At 44.3% G+C, this 12,832-nt stretch overlaps 1 protein-coding gene across 1 annotated transcript in view; it reads right to left on the reverse strand.

The window, feature by feature from the left end:
- EXO5 (exonuclease 5) overlaps positions 1–2,832 on the reverse strand; it is a 7,148-nt gene extending 4,316 nt beyond the window's left edge. Inside the window, 1 exon segment of the mRNA XM_011955201.1 lies at positions 2,683–2,832. The gene's annotated coding sequence lies outside the window, so the exon portion shown is untranslated.
- Positions 2,833–12,832: the final 10,000 nt, after the last annotated feature.

Consider the following 12,832-nt stretch of genomic DNA (forward strand, 5'->3'; position numbering starts at 1 on the left):
TTGCAGTGAGCTGAGATCACGCCATTGCACTCTAGCCTGGGCAACAGAGCGAGACTCCGTCTCAAAAAAAAAAAAAAGAAACTAGGCAAATTATGAAGATACTCCTGCATAGAGAGTAAACAAAACAAGATACAACCAGTCCACTAGTGTTTGACTTTGAGTGCCAGGAAAATAAATAATTTGACATAGAATTTAAGCTGATAGAGATAGCTATGAACCAAATGTCTCCTTCTTGTTATTCTAATAAGCAGTGAAATAAGTTGAACACACCAACTCCTATGTCAAAGCATAAGAAGTGATGCCCTGAAAACGTCATTAATATCAATTGTGGTTGTGTTTAACTGATTTTTAAATAGTCTAAATGTCACTAATAAAAGAAAACATAGATCGCTAGAAGAAAAGTTACCTGCAATGAATACAAATAACACAATAGTAAGACTTTTGCTTATAGAGTATCCTATAAAGTTATTGCTTTACAGGATATTTCAATAGTAACAAAACACAGAAGCTGTACGTTTGCACAAGTGTTATAAACCGTAAATGTGCTTTAAATAATTTCAAGAAACTATTTCAACTATGAAATCTCTGAAAATTGCAAAGAATCTTTACCCTTCACTAAGAAACTAAAGTTAAAGAGCATTTGTAACATATATGCTATGAGGTTTTTGTGGGGTGTAAGGGGGAACTCCAAGTCCAAATCAATTAACCCTAAAATATTTTATTTCAAATATCTAGACCTGGCTGTCCAATATGGTAACCACTAGTAGCCACTAGCCATACGTGGCTACTTAAATTTAAATTAATTAAAATAAGATTCACTTCTCAGTTGCACTACCCATATTTTAAGTGCTCAGCAGGTACATCTGGCTGGTGGATACAGATAAGGCACAGATAGAGAACATTTCCCTAATCACAGAAAGCTCTATTGAACAGCACAGAGTTAGACTATTTTCTGTGTACACATTAACTCCCCAAAGAGAGAGTAAGCTCCTGAAATGTATGGAGTTCCTACTTGTTTTACATACAACATTGAGAACAGGTAGTCGTAAACAGGGAAGTGAAATGTCTTTTGGAGAAGATACAAAGCAGGGCATTCTCTGTGAAAGTATTCATCTGTAAGAATAAAACAGTACACTAAGAATGGATAACTGACACTCAGATGTGTGGCTGGGACTTTCCTACCCAGAAAAGAATCCAGAAGAGAGCATAATGCAGTGCATTGTGTCCCAAATTGTAGTTTGTATCTCTGACACGAGACGATTTTACATAGCGCATGGACTGACATTTTTAGATACACCTTAGAATAACTATACTATTATTGGAGCAGCCATCAAATGGCTAATTTCACAGACATGGTTTCTTAGGACAAGTTTGATTTAACAAAAGTAAGTAAAAACATATAAGAATAATACAGGTAGTACACAGGTACGGCAAAATTGTTAGGTAGTAAGTGAATGGCATGCTGGGAAACAGCATAACGCCAAGAGTCTGAGAGTCCTCCTACAGATCTGGATTCTGAACCTAATCCTGAGTGGTTCGGTAGCATTTAGTAGTATGCTACTTGCCTTTTGAGTAAGCTTGGACAAGGTTCTAGTTTTCCTTAAGTTACTGACACATCTTTAAAATACCTACTAACCCTACTCAGCTATCCGACCATTGAGTGATAACATATAGTACACATATTGGCACTCGATAAAGACAGATCTTGTTTTTCCCAAGTAAGAGATGAGAGAGTGTATCGATTCCCCCGACAAAGGAGATTAAACTTTAGAAGAGAAGAAAATCCTATTCACCTGTGACTTAGTTGATCTTCCTCCTCATAGGGAAGGCCAGAATGCTGAAATGACAAGGCTAGGGAAGAGAAAGAAGTTCTGAAAGATCAGGTCTGCATTAAAGAACCTAAATTAGCAACTTAGGTCCTTGCTATGGTAGAACCGCAGAACCGGAACTTCTGGTCCTTTCTTACCTGACCATTCCCATGTTGGGTGTTTTCTCGTCTCAGATTCACACTGCACAGACTGTTACCCACCCCAGATCCTAGTCTACATAATGCTCGCCTCTCTCCTGGGGCAAACTCTCTCCATGATTTCTTCGTTTCCCCCGTACTCTGGATGCAGTGACTTGAGCCAATCCCTGCTCCCTGAAAGTAAAAGGGTCAAACATAACCAAGGTCCCCGAGGAACTCCGAGATCAGTTCCCTCTTCCAGCTCCATTCTCAACCCAACAGCTCAGGCATGAGACTTTATGACAGCGGCTCTTTCTCTCTGATGGGTTCCTGACTTCTGCGGAATTGCCAATGGCAACATCCTGACTTGTTCAGTGCAGCCCGGACTTGTGGGCTCCGCGGGCGTTTGCCTTCAGCGGAGATCTTCTCTCTGACCCTAAAGCACTGTCTCCCAGGGAGTGCTATGCATGCCCTAAAGTGTACTGCGCACTTCCTACAGTCCTGGCAGAGCCAGGAATGAGAGCAAGGAGTCGTCCACCTCGGGAAGGAGTGCCGGCCGACAGTACCGTGTTCCAAGGGCAAAGGTCCGCAACAGGAACCCGGCCTGCGAGGGGAGACGAGACTAGCCGCTTCCCGGGAGCCGCTCCCACCAACGGAGGGGAACGCGGCGATCGCAGGGACAGAACCCTAGGCTCCGAAACGCAGCCTCCCACCCCATTCTCTGGCCTTCCGCTAACCTCGGATACTCCTCCGAAGCCCGGACTCCACCTGGTTTCGCCGCGGCCTCGTAGCTGCTCCCGGACGCTCCCAGCGAGGAGACTGAAGAAGCAGGGCAGAGCGCGCTGCCGGAGCGGACTACACCGTCTGCCCAGCCACTTGCAAAAAAGCCGCCCAGAGCCCAGTCCCAGAGTGCCCCGCGGCTGCCCACCGACCGCCTTCCCAGAGGCCTTCGCGGCGCCGCCTACCTCGCGAGCCTGCGGCTGGGGCGGAAATCTGTCTCTGTGGGCGGGGGTGCTGCTTTTGCGAGGACAGGTTTTGGGAGCTCGCTAAAGCCGGTCAGTCCCTCTCTTTGCGCCGCTGTCTCTGGGTCGTTTAATTCCGGGCGCAGGTGACCTGTAAGCTCCCTCTCTGGCGAGGTCTCCCAGTTACCACCAGGACAGTCCGAGCAAGGTCTGGGCCCGTCGCTGCCCCGGGTGAAGTGCCGCGTCTTGGCTTGGCCATCCGTGGATTCAGCATCCCCACCTTAGCACCTCCCGCCAGCTTTTCCAGTGAGAGCAAAACCACAAACTCACTTTTGAGAGATGCTGGCCCTTCCCTCATCAATATACATATTTTTTTTCTGTTTGCTTACTCTTAACTAACCTTTTATTGATAAATATAACACAATTTTATTCTGAAATATAAAGCAAAGTGTAATTATTATGAACAGACAAGTCATTAGAGAGAAAAAAGAATAGTGTTCTTTTTTCTTTGCAGATACACTTCCTGAGAAAACCACTAGCCCGACTTTTATGACACTTTTCTTTTCTTTTCTTTCTTTATTTTACCAAAAGCAGATACTTGATTCTTTGCTTTTCTTTATGGTTTATCACTCATACTTGAAAACTGGATTTATGACAAAGGTGGCATCATACAGCCATGGAGAAAAGACGGTCTATTCAATGAAGGTTCTGACAATATGAAGGCCAGGCACGGTGGCTCACACCTATAATCCCAGCACTTTGGCAGGCCGAGGCGGGAGGATCACGAGGTTAAGAGATCGAGACCATCCTGGCCAACATGGTGAAACCCTGTCTCTACTAAAAAGTACAAAAATGACCTGGGGGTGGTGGCACACATCTGTAGTCCCAGCTACTCGGGAGGCTGAGGCAGGAGAGTCGCTTGAACCAGGAGGCGGAGGTTGCAGTGAGCAGAGATCACACCACTGCACTCCAGCCTGGGCAACAGAGGGAGACTCTGTCTCAAAACAAAACAAAACAAAACAAAAAACAAAACAGGACCTGTCTCATTTCATCACAAAAATCAATTCCAGTTGGATTAAGACCTAAATGTGAAATCCTAAACTATAAAGCCTTTAGAATATAATGTAGGAAGATATCTTTGGACTTAGAAGAGGTAAATATTTTTAAACAAAAATAGAAAAACATTAAATTGGCCAGACATGGTGGCTCATGCCTGTAATACTAACACTTTGGGAGGCCACGGCTGGCGGATCACTTGAGGTCAGGAGTTGAGACCAGCCTGGCCAACATGGTGAACTCCTATCTCTACCAAAAATACAAAAAATTAGCCAGCTATGATGGCAGATGTCTGTAATCTCAGTTACTCGGGAGGCTGAGGCAGGAGAATCGCTTGAACCCAGGAGGCGGAGGTTGCAGTGAGCTGAGATTACGCCACTGCACTCCAGCCTGGGCAACAAGAGTGAAACTCCGTCTCAGAAACAAAAACAAAACGAAACCATCAGATCTTGTGAGATTTATTCACTATCATGAGAACAGCATAGGAAAGACCTGCCCCCAAGATTCAATTACTTCCTACCCCTTACCTCCCCCTGATATGTGGGAATTATGAGAGCTACACTTCAAGATGAGGTTTGGGTTGGGACACAACCAAACCATATCATTGAGGTAATGCTTTTTAATCCACTGAGATATGAGAAGGCATTTCTGGATTGAGGCTGCAAAAACTTTCTGCCTCTTCCCCGACATAACCTTTCTTACTTGAGATGTAAACTGAATGCCAGGAAAACCCCTCCCCAGACCCTTCACACATGGACCACTCTTCAAATGGAGTTTGAGGGGCAATGACACTGGGTAGAGTGAAGCAGAAGAGATTTAGAAACAGTCATGGAATTTGTGGGGAAAATAAATATCCAAAACATAGTACTATACTCCCCAAAACTTTCAGCCTAAAGACTGTGGGTCTCAAAACTGAGAAAAGAATGCCCTTTCCCTCAAAAGGCTATCCTAGGAAGTCTGAGTCCTTAAGGCCCACCTGTATGCAAAAGTCATTGATTTGGTTCTTCTACCTCCAGGTCTGTAAACATCAAAATACTGTTAAACACAAATGGCTCATTTTTCTCTGTGTCCATTCTTCCCTCCTTGGTCTTTTGGAGCACAGGATTGTACCTGTAACATTGTACTGACTACAGTCCTCCATATATCAGAGTAAGTCTTTATGTGATTACTCCTAGAGCTGCACTGTCCAGTACAGTAGCCACTAGTCATATGTGGCTCTTGAACACTTGAAATGTGGCTAGTCCAAAATGAAATGTGCTATGAAATTTGCAAGCACTTTGAAGACTGAGTACAAAAAAAAAAGGTTAAATAACTCACTAATAATGTTTACACTGATTAAATGTTGAGATGATAATGCTTTGGCTATACTGTTGATATGGTTTGACTCTGTGTTTCCACCCAAATCTCACCTTGAATTTTAATAATCCCCACGTTATGGGAAGGACCCAGTGGTAGGCAATTGAATCATGGGGGCGAGTTTTTCCTGTGCTAGTCCCATGATACTGAATAAGTCTCACAATACCTGATGGTTTTATAAAGGGGAATTCCCCTACACAAGCTTCTTGCCTGCTGCCACGTAAGACATGCCTACTCTTCCTTCGCCTCCCGCCTTGATTGTGAGGCCTCTCCAGCCATGCACAATGGTGAGTCCATTAAACCTCTTTCCTTTATAAATTAGCCAGTCTCAGGTATGTCTTTATTGGCAGCATGAGAACAGACTAATAAAACTGAGTTAAATAAAACATTTTAAAATTAAGCTGGGTGTAGTGGCTCATGCCTGTAATCCCAGCACTATGGGAGGCCAAGGTGGGTGGATCACCTGAGATCAGGAGTTCAAAACCACCCCGGCCAACATGGCAAAAGCCCATCTTTACTAAAAATACAAAAATTAGCCGGGCATAGTGGCATGTGCCTGTAGTCCCAGCTACTCAGGAGGCTGAGGTATGAGAATTACTTGAACCCAGGAGGCAGAGGTTGCAGTGAGCCAAGACTGTACTACTACACTCCAGCCTGGGTGACAGAGTGAGACTCTATCTCAAAAAAATAATAATAATAATTTTACTTGCTGTTTTTTGTTGTATTAATGTAGCTGCTAGAAAATGTAAAATTACATATATGTTTGCATTTGTGTTGTGGCTTACATTATATCTCTGTTGTACAGTGCTGCTCTAGAGTATCAGAGCCTTAGAGGAAGAGAATTTATCTTGCTCAAATTGTGTTCCTCACAGGTATAGGAGCAATAATCGGCATACTCTTTACATGCTCAAGAGAACTCCATTGACAATATTCTGTATTTGAGAATTTTCTATTCCTTATATGACAATCAGCCTCTCTCTTGAGTCAAACTCCAATTTCTTGCAATTGAAAGGGACATTTTTGGTTGGAGAAAACAGGAGGAGGTAGCCCTAGGCTAGGAAGCTGTGGGGGGTGAGAATGAGCTAAGGGTGAAAGACTGGGGCATGCTTCTGCTAAAAGAAGGCAGCTTCCGATATGGTACATTATGAACCCTTGTGTCAAGGAGTTTTCTCTTTCCATTTCTTGGCTCTGTTTCTCCTGTGTTTGCTCCATATCCAGGCAGCCTCCCTCCTCTTCCTCTGCTAGTAGCTTCCAGGACCATGAAAGCCTTTCAGATTTGTGTCCATTGTGAGAAAAAAGGAAGTCTGTTTCCCTAATAGCTGAAACATAAGTACAGAAATTGATCCTGATTGGTAAACTGGGGTTAAGCTCTATGCCTGTCTTAGCCAGAGTCTTCTAGAAAACAGAGCCTGAGGCAAGGATTAGAGTTTTTTTTTTTTTTTTCTCATTTGGAAGGTGTTAAGCACATGGTAGCAAGGATAAGAAGAGAAGAGGGAAGTGGAGCAAGTAACAATGTAAAGCAAATTGAAGTGGTAAGTTATTGCACTGAGCTTTTGCCTCATGTTGAGATGTGGTTCTCCCAAACTGATTTCATAGTAATTTTATAAAATTTAAACCCCACGTTGTCACTTTCTGGTCTCAAATCCTATAGGATAAGGCTTATCTCTTTAGTCAATCCAGCCAAGAATTCAAGGACTCATCCAAGAAAGGTATAAATTTTGTGAGGTGTATCACATGTCATTTCCTTGTATAATGCAAACTAAATCTGGGAGGATGAGTGGGAACTAACTAAATAAAGAAGTTAGGCTGGGCACGGTGACTCACACCTGTAATCTCAGCACTTTGGGAGGCCAAGGAGGGAGGATCACCTGAGGTCGAGTTTGAGACCAGCCTGGCCAACATGGTGAAACCCAGTCTCTACTAAAAATACAAAAATTAGCCAGACATGGTTGCAGGCAACTGTAATCCCACCTACTCGGGAGGCCGAGACAGTAGAATTGCTTGAACCCAGGAGGCAGAGGTTGCAGTGAGCCGAGATGGTGCTACTGCACTCCAGCCTGGATGACAGAGAGAGATTCCATCTCAAAAAAAAAAAAAAAAGAAGTTAGACAGAAAATTGCACCATTGAGGACCAGAAACCATGAAATACCATGGAATATTTAGGGAACCATAAGGTCTTTATAGCTGGAGCAAAATATGCTTGGGTGGAAATTTGGGAGCCACTTCTAGACAAACATGAAATGCTCTATACTGGTCTGTACTAAGAAATTTACCTTTTTTTTTTCTTAGGGTCTTGCTCTGTCGCCCAGGCTGGAGGGCAGTGGTGCAATCTTGGCTCACGGTAACCTCTGCCTCCTGGGTTCAAGTAATCCTCCCACCTCAGCCTCCCTGGTAGCTGGGACTACAGGCATGCACCACGATGCCCAGCTAATTCAAAACAATTTTTTTTTTTGAGATGAAGTCTCACTCTGTCCCCCAGGCTGGAGTGCAGTGGCACAATCTCAGCTCACTGCAACCTCCACCTCCTGGGTTCAAGCGATTCTCCTGCCTCAGCCTCCTGAGTAGCTGGGATTACAGGCATGTGCCAGTACGCCCAGCTACTTTTTGTATTTTTAGTAGAGATGGGGTTTCATTATGTTGGTCAGGTTGGTCTCGAACTCCTGACCTCAGGTGATCCACTTGCCTCAGCCTCCAAAAGTGCTGGGATTACAGGCATGCGCCACCACACCCGGCCTAATTTTTAAATTTTTGTAGAGAGAAGTTCTCCCTATGTTGCTCAGGCTTACCTTTATCTTAAAGTTATGAGAAATCATTGAGGGATTTCAAGCAATGATGTGGTTTGATTAGACATATGTTTTAGAATGATTACTCTAGAAGCAGTGGGGAGGCTAGAGAGATTAATCCAAATTACAAATAGAATCTTTTAAGCAGTTAGAAAGTGCTAAGAACCTGATTGACACATTGGTAATGGGAATGGAGAGAAAAAGATAGACTGAGGAGAATATACAGGACTTGGTGACTGACTGGGGGAGGTAATGGATGAGAGGAAGGAATTTAAGCTGGAGAACTGGGTAGATGGTGGTACCAATTCCTGGATTATGGAATACAGATTTTATTGAAAAGATTATGAGTTGAGTTTTGGACATATTGACTTTGAGGTGACTGGGGGATAGCCAAGTGGAGATACCCAGTTGGACGTTGAGTACAATGATCTGGAGCTCAGGAGAGATTTCTAAGATAGAGATATATCTTAGAGGCTGGGCATGATGGCTCATGCCTGTAATTCCAGCACTTTGGGAAGCTGAGGTGGGCGGATCACTTGAGGCCAGGAGTTTGACACTAGCCTGGGCGACAAAGTGAGCCCCTATCTCTACAGAAAATTTAAAAAATTAGCTGGGCGTGGTGATGTGAGCCTGTAGTCTTAACTACTTGGGAGGTTGAGGTGGGAGGATTGAGCACAGTTGAACGCTGCAGTGAGCTATGGATTGGGCCACTGCACTCCAGTCTAGGTAACAGAGCAAGGCCCTTTCTTTAAAAAATAAATAAATAAATAATACAAATAAAATTAGCGTTCAAAAAAAAGTGTTGGGATGTCAATATAATAAATCAAACAGGCCAGGCGCAGTGGCTCACGGATGTAATCCCAGCACTCTGGGAGGCCATGGCAGGCAGATCACTTGAGGTCAGGAGTGTGAAACTGGCCTGGTCAACATGGTGAAACCTCATCTCTACTATAAAATACAAAAAAATTAGCCAGGCATGGTGGTGCATGCCTGTAATCCCAGCTCCTCGGGAGGCTGAGGCATGAGAATTGCTAGAACCTGGAAGGCAGAGGTTGCAGTGAGCCGAGATTACGCCACTGCACTCCAGTCTAGGGGACAGAGCGAGACTTCGTCTCAAAAAAAAAAAAAAAAATCACTCGGACAAAATGTCTAGCTAGACAAGAGACTATGCCTACTGACACACCCCTAGAGAAGGACATTTCTGTCATCAGCAAAGGGAGGGAATAGTGCCTATGGGGTAAACAGAATAAACACACAGGCACTGATAACAAGCCAAGCCAGTGGGTAGGCTCTGAAGCATAACATAAGGCTTCCTGGAGCAGTAGTAAATCTAAGAAGTAAACTTCTTTAAAATGGCAAAGTGTGGCTATATTCAGCCAATTAAAAGCAGGTGTATGGAAAGCTAGGATGACAAATTTGGAGTAAATGTGCTAAAAAAATGTGACTGAGTTATAAGATATGAGTAATTGAAGATGGTTATTCTCCATTTATGGGTTTAGATTAGGTGAGTTCCTAAACCCTTCTCAGTTCCAAAATCCTGATTCCATGAGCTGGCATTGAAGAATGGGTAAGATTTGGAACTCTACAAACACTAAACCCTTCCTCCGGGAACTGCTCTCCTGCCCTCCCAGCCACTCCATCCATATGGTTCTCATAAAACCCGACATCTCTGCCTACAATTGATTTAAGGGTGGGCACCTGACCTACCTGGGCCAATAAGAATCCTTACCCCAGGAATTTTACACTGAAAATGAGAAAGAGAAGACAGCTTTTGTCTGGGTGATGGAAACTGAATATATGTAAAATATGGAATTGACAGTAACCATGATTTGCAATCAGGTGTTTAAAAAGGCAGGGCCAGAATGAAGACAGAAACAGAGGTGAAAGATGGAGAGGAAAAAACAATTTGGGTTTCCCAAAGTCCTTCAAGACCTGGTCCCAGTCCACTGTGAGCATGTATCACAGCCCCTGAATCCCATGAGATACCCCCATATCCCTCTAATAACATCATCCTCCTTTGAGGCTTCAGGTAGCCCTAGTTGATTTCTAGTTATTTGCAACCTAAAGAATCCTAACATACTGACTTTGGTCAGAGCCCATATGGGAAGGAGAAAAGTAAACGGAAGTTGAAGCTATAAGGTAGGACTAGATACAGTGAGGATCTTAAGTGCCAGGCGTTGGATTGTAACTGGAGTAGTGGCTGTGGGGAGGGACCTGATGGGAAATCCATTAACACAGAATCACTAAAACTTTCCTAAAATATTATCGGGTTTAAAAATAAAACACGTTCAAAATCACTATGGTGCTGGCTTTGGTATTTAGCTTTCACCACATCGTAAGCAATTTTAATTAATGCTCATTCATTAATTTTCATTAGGAAGTTTTGTCTCCTGCTGTTTCCTTCCATGTGTTAACTATAACTCTCTAACACAAGCATCCTGTAAAATGCTATGTATGTTCAGGCTATCATTCATGGTAGACCCTGCCATCCTAGATACCTTGCCTCAATCATCAGTTCTCTTCCATTCCAATCAGAAGGATTGCAGCCAAGATTATATTCACTGCAATGAGTCCTTTAAAGAGACTGATCCTTTTATCTTTTACAATCTAAAAGGATCAGTTTCCTTAAAAGAACTCTCATCCATCAAACACTTCCAGCCTCATTAAGTCAGAGACTGGAACAGTTGGTGGAAAGGTGTCTCCTTCTCCGGCTGAGACTTTGGTGAACTTGGCTACCAATCAAGATGCAGATTCCTCTCTGGCTCCAGGTATGGAAAGTGGTCACTATTTCTAGGGGGTGCAGCCCACCTGGCCTTCTAGGCCATGTTATTGAAACAAGCTGATGCTCCTCAGATGGCAGATAGGCCTGTTGATCCAGGTCTAGGAGATGCTTCAGCATCAGATATGGCTCCTACAGTTCCATATCTTGCCGGTGGGAAAATAAATAGGTCCAAACCTCTATGAAGGCCCATTTGCCAATATCCATAATAAAAACACATATACTCTTGGCTGGGTGCAGGGGCTCACACCTGTAATCCCAGTACTTTGGGAGGCTGAGGCGGGTGGATTGTTTGAGGCCAGGAGTTCAAAACCAGCCTGGCCAACATGGCGAAACCCTGTCTCTACTAAAATACAAAAATCAGCTGGGCATGGGCATGGTGGTACATGCCTGTAATCTCAGCTACTCAGGAGGCTGTAGGCAGTAGAACCACTTGAGCCCAAGAGGCAGAGGATGCAGTGAGCTGAGATTGTGTCACTGCACTCCAGCCTGGGAGACTATGTTTCCAAAAAAAAAAAAAAAATGGCCAGGCACAGTGGCTCAATCCTGTAATCCCAGCACTTTGGGAGGCCGAGACGGGTGGATCACAAGGTCAGGAGATCGAGACCATCCTGGCTAACACGGTGAAACCCCCTCTCTACTAAAAAATACAAAAAACTAGCCGGGCGAGGTGGCGGGCGCCTGTAGTCCCAGCTACTCGGGAGGCTGAGGCAGGAGAATGGCGTAAACCCCGGAGGCAGAGCTTGCAATGAGCTGAGATCCGGCCACTGCACTCCACTCCAGCCTGGGCGACAGAGCGAGACTCCGTCTCAAAAAAAAAAGAAAAAAAGAAAAAAAACCCAAAAAACAAACAAAAAACCCTCCACACATACTCTCTAGCACAGAAATGCCAGTTCTAGGAATTTACCCTACATACTTACATGTGTGTGAAACAAGAATGTGTAAGACTATTCATTGAACACTGTGTAAACAAAAGACTGAAAATAACCAAAACCCATCCATAGTGAAGTACATTTATACCATGGAATACTATGCAGCTATAAAAAAGAATAAGTAGGCACTTTATATAGTGAAGAGGAACGACATCTATGATATGTTGTTTGGTTTTTGTTTTTGAGACAGAGTCTCACTCTGTTGCTCAGGCTGGAGTGCAGAGGTATGATCGTGGCTGACTGCAGCCTTGATCTCCCAGGCTTCAGCAAACCTCCACCTCAGCCTCCCAAGTAGCTGGGACCACAGGTGAGTGCCACCACCACACCCAACTAATTTTTAAATTTTTTCTAGGGACTGGGTATCACTATGTTGCCCAGGGTGGTCTCAAACTCCTGGGCTCAAGCAATCCTTCTGTCTTGGCCTCCCAAATTGCTGGAATTACAGGCATGAGCCACTGCAACTGGCCTATATTATCATGTAATAAAAGTAACATGCAGGCTGGGCACAGTGGCTCACGCCTGTAATCCCAGCACTTTGGGAGGCCTAGGTGGGTGGATCACCTGAGGTCAGGAATTTGAGACCAGCCTGGCCAACATGGTGAAACCCCATCTCTACTGAAAAATACAAAAATCAGCTGGGTGTGGTGGTATGCACCTGTAATCCCAGCTACTCGGGAGGCTCAGGTAGGAGAATCGCTTGAACCTGGGAGGTGAAGGTTGCAGTGAGCTGAGATCGCACCACTGCACTCCAGCTGGGTGACAGAGTGAGACTCTGTCTCAAAAACAAAAAAAGTAACTTGCAGATGTGTTTGTATAGGAGGTGGCCATTTCTGCTTAAAAAGACAAAGGAGGCCAGGCGTGGTGGCTCACGCCTGTAATCCTAGCACTTTGGGAGGCTGAGGCAGGCAGATCACCTGAGGTCAGGAGTTCAAGACCAGTCTGGCCGGTATGGTGACACTCTGTCTCTACTAAAAGTACAAAAATTAGCCAGGCATGGTGGCGGGCTCCTGTAATCCCAG

Source organism: Colobus angolensis, unplaced genomic scaffold, assembly GCF_000951035.1.
Source record: "Colobus angolensis palliatus isolate OR3802 unplaced genomic scaffold, Cang.pa_1.0 Scaffold399, whole genome shotgun sequence".
Lineage (NCBI taxonomy): Eukaryota > Metazoa > Chordata > Mammalia > Primates > Cercopithecidae > Colobus > Colobus angolensis.